We start from the raw sequence: 17,358 nt of genomic DNA, 5'->3' as shown, positions 1-17,358 counted from the left end.
CATTTGTTGCAAATTTTGTGGCCAAAGCATCACTTAAGCAATGTCATACAAAAAACATTGTTTACGCAATGTGTTGTGTATATGATATTTTTAATGTTCATGGCATAACTTTGAACATTCATCAATTTTACGGGGCCCATTGCAAATGTCCCCTTATTCTTGTAGTGATAGTTGGGTGTCCTTTGACATATTATGAGTGTATTACCACTGTAATCCATTACATATTGAATCCAAGGTGTATGGAGTTTTTTAATTATCCAACTAGATGAGGATGCTACAAACTATAGGCCCTAGGTTGTGATGAGGCTACCAAAAACAAACACTATAGCAATGGAAATGATAGATTCCACCAGCTACTTTGATATGATGTTCCATCAAACCTAACATCCATCAACTAAGAAGCCAACACCATGGGGCATTGAGTTGGACTAATGATGCCTTTTAGTTTAAAACATTCTAATCATCATCTTCCCTTTGTTTGGACCAACTCTTGTTCCTAGTCTAATATAAATTGCCTCTCCCTTGTTTGACGTAACCAACCATATACTATTACCTCATTATTTGAACTCAACTAGTTACTACTATTTTAACTTGCTTCTTAAATTGGTCATATTGATCCAAATGTGTTTTTGAATAAACATAATTAACTAATTCTTGCCTTTAAATTGTTCCATCCACAACTTCCACTACCAACATTGCACAAAAGCTTGTCGCTATTATGCACTTTGTCTTATCATCATGCCACCATGCTATACTAATGTTAATATATTTCACAAACCTTTTTAAGAAGCACCACCTTAACTACTAGTTCTATAAACTACTAATTTAGAGTAGACAAATCCCTTTAAATGAAGACTTCTCTTTTGGAGAAATGACTAAATACTAATCCACAAGTAAGTTGGTCTTTCAATTGTCATTTCTTTTGGGTCAACCATCACATTTCAAATTTCAACCTAACTTCGAACAACACAATGGTTGACAAAGATAATGCACATGATGTACATGCACTCACACACACCCATGCCTTCAATAAGACATGCATACAATGACATTATTTTGCAAGAGTAATGAGCACAAGGGAGCTCATCATATTTTTGTGATAAAACATATGCTATATGGCACTTGTCAAAATAAATAAAATTGATGATTAAAGATTGGAGGGTGACATAGCACGCCCTTGTTAGTGCCACTTAAATAACTTGCGCATGGCATAAGATAATATTTCACACCTCTAGACTCGTGGGTTAAAGGTTTAATCCAATGATGTTTTTGGTTGTATTGGTGTGCTCCCTTTTGATCAAAGCAAGTTATCGAAAGGAATGAAGGCATGTACTATTAATAAATGTAAAAAATGAATTGATGGAATTATTTCTAGTATGGGAACGACTTCTATCCTTGTAGGCATTGGGGAGGGGCTCTTATTGCGGTGAAATTTCCCTCAAGAATTATGATTGGAGTGCTTGTTTCGAAGTGGCGCTTATGTGGGTACTAATCGCGTAGGAACGGTTCTCAGAGTTGTTGCTTGAAGTATGGTTATTGGAGTGCTTGTTGCGATTCTGCGAAACAGCCGTTAATGCAGATATCAATCTCCTAAGAATGGTTGTTTAATACGTTGTTGCGTGTCGTGGAAGAAACCTCGGACCCTGATGGTGGACTTACCTATGCGGCCACGGCCTCTGCCTCTGTCTCTCGCTCTCTCATGTTGTCTGTGTCTCCTTGTGATGATAACTAGCGACGGCCTCCTCCCTTGTCGTTAGCGCCATTGTTGGTGGAGGACGAGCCGCCCGACGGCCGGCCTAGAAGGAAGAAGCGGCCGTTGGGGAGGATGCGGCCGACAGGGAGGGTGAAGAGGGGGGAGTCCTGGCTGTCGAGGAGGCCCGCGAGGGCGTTGTACCAGGCGATGGCGGCGGTGAGGATGCCGCAGGCGCCGGCGGCCTGGTGGGTGGCGGCGGCGGATCCGAGCTGGCCGAGGGCGGGGCCGCTGCGGAATTCGGCGGCGGTGAGGAGGGTGAAGGTGAGGGTGAGCATCAGGAAGAGGAGGGCGAGGCCCAGGGTGGTGCGCAGGGAGGCGACGAGCATAAGGAATGTGAAGATGGTCCAGCCCAGGAGGTAGATGGCGATCGCCCGCAGGAAGACCTCGCCCGTGGGCAGGGCCCCGTAGGCCGCGCCGACCCCGAAGGCCGGGATGAGCAGCGTCGCGTACGACAGCCAGAACGCCCCGTACGACGTGAACGCCGTCGCCGCGAACGTGTTGCCCTTCGCCAGCTCCCACATGCCCGCTAGCACCTGCGCCAAGCCCCCGTAGAAGAGCGCCAGCCCCGTTATCACGTTCACCGGGTCCGTCTGCCCCACCCCCATTATCCCCGCCGTGTAGCACGACAGCACGAACGTCGTCAACGCGAAGCTCGCCAGCCCTAGCGGCCCCGGATCAGCGATCGCCATTGTTGCCCTTCCTTTCTGCTCCTTTCCGACGATCTCTTGCTATCTATCTGCAGTCTGCTGCATCCCCACCACCATCAGTCGTCGTCAATATATGTCATCAGTCGCCAAAACATCATCATTACTCATCATTAGCAGGCACAGAAATTCAATTTAACATATCAGTAGTCGCCTGCACGCATCATCACTTATCACACTTGTCACACAAATCCAGTTCAACATATCCTTGGCCGCCATGCATCCTTACCCATCACTAATCACAGAAGTCCTACTCAACAATATATCATTAGTCGCCACGCATCATTACCCATCGTCACGGGTCACAGATCCAGTTCAACCTATCATCAGTCGCCAAGCATCATTACGCGTCACTAATCATAGAATTCATGCACTTCAAGTTCTCATCAGTCGTTAAGCATCATTACTAGTCACATGAGATTTTGACATCCAATTCAAGCAGTAGCATCAGTCATTTGTTGGTACTCAGTCAGTGTCGCCACAACGACCATCATTAGTTAGTCATTCATCATCTTCACTATTCACAAATCACACATCATCAATCATCCATCGTTAGACACATTAAATCCTAGCGTCTACTTTATTTCAGCTTCTATGAATCATTAAAGCTCAATACATCAACTAGTAAGAACTGGTTAGTGCACAATCTCGAAGATATGTAGAAAGGTGATATATCTCACGTACTCTAACACGATAAAAGCACGTTGCTATCTCAAGTTTTGCCCAATAGAGAACTTCTTACTGCAATCCGCAACCTCGATCTGTCAACTAAACATCCGAGTACACCAATGGACTAGTGCTATGAGTAGACAAGCGTCTATACATGTGCTTTATAGTCCGCTTTCACAACAATATTCATGATAAGATCGAATATATCAACAAGTTTGGAGACACAATCTATGAAGCTGTACACGTTTTAGTAAGGAGGCATGATCTATGAAGCTGTACACGTTTTAGAAGCTGGGAGGCATAATCGATGAAGGTGTACAAGGGGCCCATAATCTTGAAACCCAGAGCTAGAAAAGTAGTTATTGATTATTCCTAGAAATGCCAAGGGAGGGCCTGTCTTTAATCCATTGCTTACATGTCTCAACCATACCAATGAGCTTCCCATTCCCCGATATTTAATATCATCCCTCACTAAAGTGGAAGCACTAAGGCGTCCTATGCTCCTTCATTACCACCTAAGGTAAGGCTATGATCATCACACTCTTGAACTAGTAAGCCTCAATATTAGCTTGACCTTTTAGAAAGAAAGAATGTAACTCCTATACAACTCAAGAGACAAAAAATCCGGCCACATTATATGTTAAATATCAAGCTTGCTATTGTAAGCAAAAATAGTTTCTATTACTTTAGGGATGCTTTAAAAAAATATTTAGAAGTTGCACTAGAATATTCCTTTTAAAAGCTTAGTAACTTTATACATGTAAGTCCAACCCTTTTAGACAAAGCAGTTAAGAGAGAGAACTATCAGTATAGTAGCCCAGTGGGTTCAAATGCTCAAGTAGATAGGAATTATTGATATGTATTTGATCCATTATTGAAAAGTAATAATTAAAAGTCTTATTGCAAAGCACATCTTGGGGCCATGCTCCTTCCAATGATCTTGGTGTCATCACCTAGACATCAATTTTTGGTATATGTAGAGGCCAAGGTAAAGTAAGTATGCGAAAGCAAGTGTGTCACTATCCATATATGTGAACTAAATAATCTGAATTGATAAAATACATGTATCAAATAATATGAAAAAAAATCATCTATACATATAGGCACTTTGATAAATAATCCACTTCCATGGTGCCTTATATACTAAATAAGATAACACCTACCATAGCATTTTGCAAAAAAACACATCAAAGAATGGAAAGCATCACTTACATGACCCTTGGCGAATGCATTTATTCTATAAAGTAGGCACATCCTTTGTGCGATATATTTTTGGCATTGCTATATTGGTCACTTAAAGAGACATTTTATATCATGTTGCCATAGTTATCACACTTAAATATCACACACACACACACACACACACACACAGAACTAAACAAAATGGAAATGTAGATGCGGTCAATATATACACTTGTCTACTAGCTTGTTCATATGCATGTTAATACACACATTTCATTTGCATTGTTTAACACACTTTAAACAATGATCAATATGCAAACCACCAATAGTCCATTTTAATATTTAATGTCTTCTTGCAAGGAAGAAGGCGGAAAAAAAGCTTATTGAGATAAATGAGACACAAGATGAAACACAATTAAGAGCACACATGCGAGACCTATCATGTTGGAAATGTATCGTGGAGAGAGTACATTGTGCACACTTTTTTCTCCTCGACACACAGAAGACGATATTTCCTCTGATTCTTCTTCTTTTCCTTATGAACAACAAAACAATTTAATCTTATTATTTTCCAATTAGAGGGCATCCAAGAGCAAAAGTGGCAAGAGTATAAAAGGAAACCACAACCATAAAGATATTCTTCTTTCTTTCCTTCTTTTTTTTGAAATGTGTAGCTTTTTTGGTTTACATATCAATATTTTGCTTCATCTCTTTTTACGCTTTATTTTTAATATGAGTGCAATAGTACTCTATGCAAAACATTTAAATACATATTTATTAGCATAACTTTAGTATAGCTAGTCGCCTTGATAAATGTGTACCAAAATGTTATAAAGCTTTGCGCTGTGTAGAGCATTGTAGTGCTTTGTGCTCTATACAAAGCTCTATAGTATTTTGTATTTGTATGTATTCCTTATTTAACTTCTAAAATGTTTATTTTTTCAAGTTTTGATACACAGAAAAAATGAGAAACAAGTGGAAGGAAACCTAACCAAGATGAACAAGCGTTAGATATGCTCAATGCCCCATCCTCATAAGATTCCACCATTGGTCCATGGTGCTCTAAGTTGTAAGGCCCCCATTATGAGGACAAGCCATGTGTGAGTATAGACATTGGTTGAGTCCTCACTTGTATGTTAGATGAGGTCAATGTGATTGGATGGCGAAAAAGTGACCTTTGTGGATCTAGCCTTTGGGTTAGATAGAGTAGTTATGTTGAAAGCAACTCAAGGCATAATGCATTGAGTTGCAGGGTATGGGAGTTATTAGGGACCTTGTACAAACTACACTTTGTGGAAGTTTAAAATTGCAATTATCCTTGATTCTTATAAACTTCTAGGGACAGTGTTGGGGAGTGACCCAGAACCACAACCCACCCACGACCCATTAAATTCAAGTGTTATAATTCCTCCAAGTGCACATCTTCTATGAGCTTGGAAACAAAGAAATGCTGATGCATTGTGTGCTTAGTTACAAGATATTTTGATACTGTTTTGACCTTGATTTAGCATACAACTAAGGCATTGGAGGCTTGGAACATACTGAGAAGTTAGTACGAAATGCGGAATCAAATAATGATTCAAAACTTGGAGAATCAACTAGCAACATAGAAGTTTGTTGATGGAGAGATAGTTGGAGCATTCCACTACAAGGATGCAGAGGCATAGCGACGGGCAATTGCGGCACATACTAGCGGCGACACAAATAGCAATGGTACTCAAAGCAAAAAAAAGCATGTGAAATCCAAGTGCAACATTTTTTCGCAAAGAGTTTGAGAGAGAGCGAAAGAGATCGTGCCTTTGGGAGGGAGAGGGAGAGGAAGAGATAAAGAGAGAGAAAGAGAGCTTCTCACCACCGCCGCCATCGCCGTTCATGAAGTAGAGAAGGGAGTGCACAAAGGAAGAAGAGGGGTCGTTGCGAAGAGGAGATGAAGAATCCATCCTCAAGCATGAGTATATTGCCCCCTCTTGATTTATTCTTGTTCTTTCTTATTTTCTTTTGTTTGTTTTTGTTGAGAACGAGGTGCATTGAGGGAGAAAGAGAAAGGAAATGAGAAAGGGAGAAGAAAAAAGGAAAAGGAAGAGAGAACGAGAGAAAGAGAATAAACATGAAAGATAACAAAGAAAGAGAGAAAGAGAGAGAGGGGGAGATGAGAATGAGTGAGAAAACACGAGGGGGTGGAGAGAAACAAAGAGAGGGTCTGTCACAAAGAGGAGATGAACAATCCATCCTCCTCTTGGTTTAATCTTTTTTTTTCTTTTCTTTTTTCTTGAGAATGAGGTGCATTGAGGGAGAAAGAGAGGAAATTAGAGAGGGAGAAGAAGAAAGGAAAAGGAAGAGAGAGAGAGAGAGAGAGAGAGAGAGAGAGAGAGAGAGAGAGGGGGGAGGGAGGGAGGGAGGGAGGGAGAGAGAGAGAGAGAGAGAGAGAGGAGAATGAGTAAGAAACGTGAGGGGACGGAGAGAAACAAAGAGAGGGTTTGTCACAAAGAGGAGATGAACAATCCATCCTCCTCTTCGTTTGTTCTTATTCTTTCTTCATTTTTTTTGTTTGTTTTTCTTGAGAATGAGGTGCGTTGAGGGAGAAAGAGAGAAAATGAGAGAGGAAATGAGAGAGGGAGAAGAAGAAAGAAAAAGGGGGAGAGAGAGAGAGAGAGAGAGAGAGAGAGAGAGAGAGAGAGTAAACATGAAAGATAACAAAAATGGGGAAAGAGAAAGAGAGAGGGAAGAAGAGAGGAGAAGTGAGAAAACACGAGGGGGTGGAGAGAAACAAAGAGAGAGGGAACAAGAGAGAGAGAGAGAGAGAGAGAGAGAGAGAGAGAGAGAGAGAGAGAGAGAGAGAGAGAGAGAGAGAGAGAGAGAGAGAGAGAGAAGAGAAGGGGGAGAGAAAAAATGAAGAGCACAAAGAAAGGGGGAGAAACAAAGAAAGGGGAAGAAAACCAAGAACTTAGTTGACGTTAATTTTGTTGAGTTACAAGAGAAGAAATCCCTTCTTAAACAAATTAAGAAAGAAAAAGAGAATGAGAACAAAAACCAATTGTTTGTCATAATGTAGATAAAACGGAAAATGATGATGGTCGTGCTGTTCAAGATTGCGAGGCGTGACTTGCTAGGTACGAGCAAGCCATGAAAGATCAGGAAGAAGCACGATCAAAATTTTGACACAATACGCACCATCGATTGATTCGATATCCCAAGGGCATGGAGGAGATGCTGCAGTTTATGTCTATGCAATGGTTACATGGAGCTTTGATCACAGCCTCTCGCGAAAGGGTGGAGGTCTCTACTGAGGAGTGAAAATTCTCGACGAGTTGTAGTCCAAAGGTGACCACGTGTTTTATGAGCTGTCGTATATAGATTTTATATGTGACAACTAATCTAACCATTTCAATGTACAATACAAAATATACAATGCGGCATGGTCACAACACGGGATATATTGTCACATCAAGTGCATCAACAAAATGCACTCCACAACGGATTGTGGTGTCATGGAAAAGTTCGAGCAAGAGGGCCGACGGCGAGCCATAGATCCAAACATCGTTATACATGAGATGAAGTATTTTGGAAACTTGCAAAGTGTTATCATGGTGGATTATCGTAGCTTCTCCATGATCATATTCAATGTGCAATGGTTCAAAGTGGTACTAGAAGGAGCTGGCAAGTGTTTAACGAGGTGCATCTAGATTTCTCAAAATAGATTTCAAAAAAAGATAGATGGATCTACGCGATGTGTTTGTCTTGTCAGTCCATTGTAAAACAGGTGCATGAACTGTTTTTATTTTATTTTATTACGACATGGTATATGTCACAAATGTTGAATCTCTCTTGTATGTGATTTTGAACATGTAATTTTCTATCCAAACCCCTAACAACCTCGATGGTGGTATGTTGTGCATTCAGCTCCCCGAAGTGCGAGAGTGTATGATGAAAGCAATGTTACCGGTGTAGATGAGGACAGTATACAGATAGAGGGGTCAATATTGCAAGGAGTGGAGGATGAATATGGCTTGAAGCGTGTAGAGGAGGCTGAATTGGGTAATGATGACGGAAAGACAAGATGCCAAGAATTCTTTAAGAACGACATGGACTCATCCTTTTGTGGTGACCTTTCAGTATGCAAAGTTGTGCAGAGATTGACATGGGACCATAGCCTACGTCATACTTACAGGATCCGCCTACTCAATTCATTGATGAATCGCTTATAAAGGTACTCTAGAATATGCATTTTAAGTAACATCATTTTTTCAAAGTTATATTACCGTGCTTTGCTTAAATCTTTATATTGATTATGTTAACATCACTTTCTATCTATGCAAGTGACCTATGACGGTATTTAAAGAGCACCATGAATCAAGGGATGACTGACGAGGACTTGGTGCAGGAGATATTCACACATATGTCTCCATATCAAATGGCTCGATTTAGAGATATGGCAGACTAGGAGCTGTTTCGGACACCATCAGGCCATTCTGTTAGATCTACTTCGGCACACTCTAATGCTTCGGTTTCGAGTACACAAGGTCGATGCTCCAGATTTGGGCCAGGGCCAATCGGATGGAGGGAGTGGCTTTGAGGGATGTTGCAAAGATGTAGATGTGATGAGCCCGCAGTCGGCTTGAGATACAGGTGCTACTCCTCGCTCTCGTGCAAGTTCGAGAGAGGGTTTCTCAAGTGGTTGTTGTAGAGGCACCGATGTAGTGTCTCCATCTTGTCATTCGGGTGGAGTTACATCACTTGTAGGATTTGTCACACCTGTGGGGATGTCTACTCCAGTGACTCCAACTTTTTCTCATCAACCATCTACAGGTGGCACCCTTATGGGTGCTACTCTAAGTGACTCCAACTTTTACTCATCAACCATCCGCAGATGGCACCCTATGGGTGCTACTCTAAGAGATACCACCCTCATGGGTACACCAGATGTACAGGGATCTCCTGGTTATGCCCAAGAGCGCAGTCGTAGGTGGGAGAGAACACATCTTAGACATACCCCAAAGGGGTGTTACTACCTTGTAGATGATAGGATAGGAGCCGTGGTCATGAATGATGAGGGTAGGAGGGTGATGGCTCGTATGAGAGAGTTGTGCCAATAAGTTTTTTGGCACAACATCTTGGACCATTGGAAGAACATACCCGAGGGGAACAAGGACTACATAGTAGCATCCTTGTATGAGGAGTTTTCTGTACCCACCACAACAAAGAGATTTTTCACATGCTGGATGATAGACTGCATGCCTGCGTACATGTCACATAGACAATTGAATGCATGCAAGGCCCTCAAGAGTGGCATCTCAAAGCCCAAGTGGCCAAGCACAGATAACTAGTAGAGACTTAGGAAGGACGCTACACATTCTGCAAGACACTGGAGACAACAGCGTGAGGCAGCAAGGGCATGACTGGAGGCAAGGGTGGTCCATCATCTTGAGAGTGGTGGCCACATGACTTATCTGGAGGACTTTGTAAGTTTTTGTACTAACAATAGTATTTCTAACAGTTGTATTTTGTTTTCTTTGCAGCACTCCATTACAAACCATGATCCCATCAGCCTAGAGACTCAATATGCAACGAGACACAATCTCACTGCATTGATTAATAGACTGTATGCACACGGTGGCCCACTAAGTCACTCATCTTTCTTGTCTGTAGTTACTATTTTTATTAAAATTCATTATGTATAGTGGACTGATGTGTATTTTTCTTTTTTTCTTTTTTTTGCAGAATCCATTCAATGCTTCTTTATGTCGGGACAAGCTTTCGGCTGGCAAGGATCTATAGCTCGCGCTTGGATTCCTGGAGCACACATCCTCTTCCTTTTTTGTCATGTGATTTATGCAGGCGTCTTCTATGTACTATGCTATTATCATCCTTTGTATCTTGCCATGTTATTATCATCCTTTGTATCTTGCCATGATACCATGAATTTTCATCAGCGATTAGTCTATGTATCAATCTTGCCAGTTCAAGTACATTTTGCACTCGTTTTGACGACCATTGTACACTTAACATGTAATCCATTTGTAGAATGTACAAAAAAAAAATCCTTGTAGCTGTTGCTATTAGCGTCACAAATTTATTGCATGTGTCACTATTGGCATCGCAATATGCATCGCAAACTGTCGATATCTGCGTCGATATTTGCATCGTTATTTGCATCACTTTTGTGACAATACCGACGCGTTTAGTGATGACATGGGGTAATTTTTTTATGAACATTTTCACGCTTTGAACATCGGTATGAGGCATGTATCTTGTAGTGTTCATCACTTGGATCAAGAATCTGCATGACCAGATGGCTCACAGTAGGATACAAAAGACTAGTAAGGAGCTAGCTCAGAGGTGTCTTTGAATTTGTCCACCAAAGTTTGATGGATTGGTAACTACCGTACACACTCATGTGAGACTTTAGGGATCATGCAAGGGTTCCTGTCATGGCTATGCCAGCCATCCACCGGGCTCCACTACTAGATGCAGGGTTTCCAATGGTGCATGTCATCCTCCGTTTTGGGGCCATACTTTGGCTTGTAAATCTCTTTCTCCCCTTCCCTTGTTGGAGAGATGGCGTGCGGGGCGACTTCCTTCTACCATGATGGGAGGGGTTGGGCTTGCGGATAGGAGGGGGGTAAACACGTGTGGTCACCCTCTAATGAGGGGAAAGGAACGAATCTTTCTTCCTCCCTCTCTCTCCCTCTTCTTCTTCTTCTTCTTCTTCTCTTCTTCTTCTCCTCTCTCTCCCTCTTCTTCTTCTTCTTCTTCTCTTCTTCTTCTCTTCTTATTCCTCCCTCTCTCTCTTCCTCTTCTTCTTCTTCCTCCCTCTCTCTCTCCCTCTTCTTCTTTCTCTTCTTCTCTTCTTTTCCTCCTCTCTCTCTCTCTCTCTCTCTCTCTCTCTCTCTCTCTCTCTCTCTCTCTCTCTCTCTCTCTCTCTCTCTCTCTCTCTCTCTCTCTCTCTCTCTCTCTCTCTCTCTCTCCCCCCCAGTCAGTCTACGGAGAGGAATATAAGGCCGTTCCCCCTTTGCTTAAGGGGGGGTTTATATAAGCATTGGGGAAAGAGTTAGTGGGGGTGGGGAGTGGGGAATGAGGTGGCCTCGAGCCTCCATCTAGGCAGCCAGAGTCGTCATCACCTTCAGTCATTGTCATAGATATCATCTTCTTCCCCTTGCAATCATCGAGACCGTCTTTTTCCTTCCGTCCCTTCCCTCCCCCCCTTCCCTCACCACTTGTCGTCAACGACGACAAGGGGGGAAATTACAATTAATTTCTAAGGGGGGAGGGGTTTCCTATGCCCTGCAAGTGGGAATATTACATCCTCTCCCCCTTAGAGAACTTGAGATGTCCTACATCTTGGAAGAACTGGGGAAGACAAGAATTTATGGGGCTTAAGACTTGTGGGTTAGGACCCACCATGCATCCATTGCGCTACTCCTAATAACTCAAGTAGTGCAACTTATATTATTGCAATTAGCCATAGGTACAGGAGTAGGATTTGTTTCTAGTATAAGTTGTGTTACATGTCGATAGAACTTCTAGGATTTCCAATCATTCTAAAAAGGTGTAGTGGGTTCTAGGTTTTTGTCTTCATCTGATTCCTCCATCTATCCGAAGACTACACTTGTGTAGCCTCGTTTCCTTGGAGGCTCCATATTAGGGCAGTCTACTTGGACATGCCCTAGCTCATTGCAGTGAAAACATCGGCAATTGGGACATCTCCTATGGATGTGCCCTATCTCTTCGCACAAGTGGCATCTCTTATCATGATCTTGGGAATCATCTTTGCTACAACTGGCCGATTTAAGTTCTGGAGTCACTCGAAGTAGTGCATCTTGCAAGTTTGTTGGATGCATTGCTTCAAGTTGGTGGTTCAGAGGAGTGTTCAGGCCATGGCAAAATTTGGATACTTGCTATGCAATATCCATAAAAGGCGCGTATTTTAGTAGGGTTACAAACTTTGAGTAATAAGCTTCCAGGGTTAATTCCAGCTGCTTGAGCTTAAAGAATTCATTCATTCTCAAAGTCTAGTAGGTTGGTGGAAGGTATCATCCACGTATAGTATCTTTCAACTGAGCCTAGGTGACAGCGGCTTCAGAAATACTTTGATCCTTGCACCATTGCTTCCACCATAACCAAGCTTGGCCAACTAACTTAAGTTTGGCTATCATTGCTTGATTTTCAAGCACCAAATTCAAAGGCTTAATGCCTTGATTTCTTGGATTCTGAGGAATCATTATGCCATGCCATGATGATTTGAGGCTTTAGTCACCTATGCCCTTAGCCTTTGGACAATAAAACAAGCTTCATGAAAGGCTTTAATGCCTTAATTTTGATGACACAATGGCTTAAGGTCTCACTTCATAACACACCAATTCAAATAGCTTATTGCCTATGCTAATTTAAATCAATCAAAATGGCATGACAATTCAAATAAAAGGCTTAAAGCCTATAGCATTTAGATGGTTGAATTTGGACTGTCAAGGAAAGGCTTAACAAGGGGCTTTAATGCATTTGGATGGATCAAATCAAGTACAACTTCCAAGTACACTTCCAAGTACATAATGGCATTCAAACAACTATAGTATCTTGAGTGATTGCAAATCAAGCCTCCAAGTACATAATTGAGGCTATAATGCCTATAGGCATTCGGATGGATATCAAAGGCTTAACAAAAAGCATTAAGGCTTTTAGGATTTAGGATTCGGATGTAAGCTCAACGAAAGGCCTTAAGGCCTATCCAGATTAACTAGAACCAAAAGCAAAGAGAACAACAAAAATAAACCCTTGGTCACAAGGTTCATACCTACATACTGACTAGATGAGGAAAGGTCAATTCACACCCCTCTTCCTTCATTGCTTTCCCTTGTGATGTGCGACCTCGACTTCGATTGTGATCTCTTTTGGTTCTATGTCTCCCTTGTTTTTATAAACCCCTGCACTCTAGAAGCTTTATTACAAAAAGAAAACACAAAGGCCATAAATACAAACACACCACCAAAAGTGAAAAGCCAACTAGAAAATCCAACATTCAATCCCAGAAAAGGCACAAACCTTTTTTTTTAGCAACTCTCGCACACTTCAAGCCACTTACTTGCAGAAACCCCCCTCCTTACAACTCAGTGGAGTATACAAAGATTGAAATTTCTTCAGTTTTTTTTTTGGTGGATTTTTTCTTAACTTTAGCACCTTAATACCTAACTCAGCTCACACACAATCTTAAACCTATAATCTACAATTTGCAACCAATCCTCCATGCAACAAAAATGAAAGATCCAACACACAAATACGAACTAATTGCATGTCAACTCATCGTCCTACACTAATCCATGTGAGGGTTTGAATTGCGAGCTCCTATTCCACCACTCATGCCTAGTTGCTCAAATCCATTTTGTTCTAGAAATGGAACTAAAATGTTGCCACTCGCATGAATGACACCATCAAGCCTTCAGACTGCTTATTGATTCAAGCATTTCAAGGAATCAAGTTATGGCTACTGTTCACATAACCAATGCGACTCTCTAATCGAATGTAACAAGCTTAGTGATTGATCCATTTATTGCAGTCTAGCCACACAAATACACCAATAGATCCAAGATCCAAGGAAGGCATTCAAGCAAGCTCCATCTTCATGCTCCACATGCCATGCTCATCATGCAAAGAGAAGAAGAAGAAGAAGAAGAAGAAGAAGAAGAAGAAGAAGAAGAAGAAGAAGAAGAAGAAGAAGAAGAAGAAGAAGAAGAGAAGAGAAGAGAAGAGGAGCAAGAGCTTCTCCAAGCAAATCCCTCACTCTCACTCACACTCTCCCCCTCTCTCAGACCCTCTCACATACATAACAAGATAGAAACAAGAGCAAGAAGAGAGCCACAAGTTGGCACACTCCAAGAATGAGCTTATCCTCTTATTTTTTGGCTTATATACATGTCCTCTATTTTGGGCATCCACCCACCAACACTGGCCCTTTCTCAATACATCTCTTGTATTCATTCTAAGCCTACAAAGCACAAATTATTCTATACCTCATTGTGAACTCTATGATTTTATAACTTGCATAGGAGGGAGCCTAGCACTCGTACAACTTGAATTATTTTCCTTATTTAAACTAGTTCAAACTTTGCTCCTGCACTCCTTTGCACTTCAAAAAAAATTATTGCACTTTTTTTTTCTTTCTTCCACTACTTTCTTCTTGAAAGGGGTTAACACCAATCATTAGTACGATGCACATGGTAACTATTATGTAGGTCCCTTGGTGCCATTCCTTTACGTGCAATTCGCCAAGTCTACCCATGATGTTGGCCCTATTGTTGAGATTTCATTGTCAACAACTTGCCCTAGAAATATGCTACTATGGAAAAATCTATATGCACATAGGCCAATCCTTCAATACACCAAATGGTTTGACTTTTATTCCATTGGCCAACATGATGTTAAATTGTGTAGTTTCCATAGGTGGGTTACCCCAAGCTTATGCCATTGTGTAGTTGAGGATATTAACCCCTGCTCATGTATCCACAATCCCCTTTTTGGTGGAATCTCCCAATGCCATGTAAGAAGGATTGTCTGCATCTCTGTTCCTTCTCCACAAGGCATTTACTTGCAAGCTCCCACTCATGGGATTTAGGGTAAGATTGAGTATGTGCATGCTAGTAATGTGGTCTTATGGGATTTGTATCTCTAGGTGCATTGAATGACCTTATATGCAATGCATCCATTGTGGAAAAACCATCTTCCACCCAAATGCCTTAACCCTAGGCCACATACTTGCACAAATGGTGGCAAGTATGGGCATGATGCAATACATTTCCACTTGTTGAGGAGGCTGACTTATCAACAGCCTCACCCGCTACCATTCTATCTTGGGAATATGTAATTAAATTTTGGGAGAGGAGATCCATTGGCCTTGCTGGTACCTAATGAGCAAAGAGCGACAATCTCTAGGGTTGTTATTAATTTGACAAGAATACCTAGACTATTTGGGCCCATCATAACCCATTCACTGAGTGATGCCTAGTGCGCTTTGTGGGAGAACCATTGGATGAAGAGACATTACCTAAATCAGTGGCTTTAACACTCTAAAGGTGACTATTTGAAGAATCCAATAAGAGCCCATACCACCAGGTCGATTTTTTAATTTGACCATTTCGATAATTCATGTTCGATGCAAGTACCAAATTGTCTAAAACATTGTGCTCGACAGCAAACTAGTATCAACATTATCGCACTAGCAACCTTCAAGAATTAGGATTGATGGATTGGGAACCAGCCCCATTCCTAGTCCAAATGAAAAATTAGCAAAAGGTGAGACTATTTGGTATCATATGGTCTGCACTTTTGAAATTTGCTACAAATTAATTATTGGTTTCATTAGCTATGTTAAATATGGAGCATGTAGGTGAAGATTACCACGTATTATTGGGAAGATCTTGGCTCCACCAAGTAAGAGTAACCCATAATTGAGATAAAGACAAACTCACAATCTATAGGAATTAGCATGAAGTGACTGTGTTTTTGAAAAATATTAGCCCTTCCTCACCACAATGCAGACTGATATATTAGAAGGCTTAAGTGATGATGAGGAGGAGGAATTTCTAAAGGCTAATGCGCAGACTTACAATCATGGTGTCTAATTAATGTGTTGTAGATTAGTGAACATTATATGCAACCCCAGAGTTTACCTGATAAAACCTCGGAGAAGGAGGAGAAGGACAACACTCCAAATAGTTCTCAAATCCAGAACCTGGACTACAAGAAGGAATATGCTAATATTGATGAGGTTGTTGAATTTGAGATAAAAGAAGTACTAAGACAAGAGTGAGAGTTTGAGGCACAAATGTAGGTCACAAGAGTGAATGAAGATGAATTAGACACAATGTTTCTTAGTTTAAAAAATACCAAACCACTGAAGATCAATGCCCAATTGGAGCCACAATTCCACAAGCAGTTCATCAATTTATTGACTAAGTTTAAACATGTGTTCACTTGGGAGTACTCAAAGATGAAAGGACTAGATCCCAAATTCTATTAGCAATGGATTTCCTTGAAACCACATGTTGTTCTAGTCTGGATGCAGTGACAACGAATGAACCCTCACATGGCCAAATGAGTCAAGGAAGAGTTAAATTGACTATTGCAAGTTGGCTTTATAGCTCCAGTAGATCGACTAGATTGGATTTTCCTGATTGTCATAGTCCCTAAGAAGAATAAGAAGCTGCAGATCTGTGTTGACTATAGAAAGATCAATGCAACCGCTACTCCATATTCGTTCCCCATTTCCTACTTGGATACTATTCTGGATGAGGTGGCTAGCCATGTGATGTACTCCTTTCTTGATGGCTTCAGTGACTACAACCAAGTTCGTCTTGTCCTAGAAGATTAGCCTAAAACAACTTTCATCACTGCAAGGGGTGTGTTGTCTACTTGGCGATGTGGTTTGGCCTCAAGAACATTCCAACCTCTTTTCAGAGAGACATGCAAGAGATCTTCGGGCCTTATTTGACTGATTTTATGTGAGTCTTTCTTGATAACTTTAGTGTGTTTGGGACAACAATGTTGCCAAGCACACAATACTACATTTGATGCACCTCTGGCTCTATTCAACATGTTGTCAAGAGGAAAGCTTAAGTTTAAATCCTTTAAAATGTGTGTTTGCTATTAAAGGAGGAATTTTATTGGGCCACATTATTTCTCAAGATAGCATTGCTATCAATCCCACCAAGGTGGTTGTAAGCATGCAAGGTGCAATGTTGGATTCACCATTTGCACTACTCAAATTCTTGGGGCAATTGGCACATGTGGTGAAACCTATCTTTTAGTGGAATCAGCAGACTTAGCATTTCATCATTTTAGGCTATTACTTTCTAGAGCCCCAATCATGATCCCATCGGATTGGGAGAAACCATTTCATATATTTGTTGACACCTCTGATATGGCTATTGGCAGTGTGCTTATGCAAGAAGATGCTAATGGATGGTTTTGCCTAGTATTTTACACAAGGGAGAGATTATACAATGCAAAAAAGAACTCCTCAATCATAGAAAGAGAGTCCCTTGGCATGATCTACTCCATCAA

General features: G+C 41.3%; 1 pseudogene across 2 annotated transcripts; it reads right to left on the bottom strand.

The window, feature by feature from the left end:
• Nucleotides 1-1,195: 1,195 nt before the first annotated feature.
• On the bottom strand, nucleotides 1,196-3,239 carry LOC148016279 (accumulation of dyads protein 2 pseudogene; annotated as a pseudogene). 2 transcript variants are annotated; one of them, XR_015688132.1, is made up of 2 exons: nucleotides 3,142-3,239; nucleotides 1,196-2,499 (listed from the first exon to the last, which is right to left on the bottom strand). The product of XR_015688132.1 is annotated as an accumulation of dyads protein 2 pseudogene, transcript variant X2 (transcript). The 2 variants fall into 2 exon arrangements; XR_015688131.1 differs by lacking the exon at nucleotides 3,142-3,239 and adding an exon at nucleotides 2,687-2,836.
• Between the last annotated feature and the right edge of the window lie 14,119 nt (nucleotides 3,240-17,358).

The sequence above is a fragment of the Lygodium microphyllum genome, chromosome 23 (genome assembly GCF_053477565.2).
Source record: "Lygodium microphyllum isolate KBCC chromosome 23, Lygodium_microphyllum_v1.1.10, whole genome shotgun sequence".
Lineage (NCBI taxonomy): Eukaryota > Viridiplantae > Streptophyta > Polypodiopsida > Schizaeales > Lygodiaceae > Lygodium > Lygodium microphyllum.
This window is presented reverse-complemented; position numbering and strand designations above follow the sequence as displayed.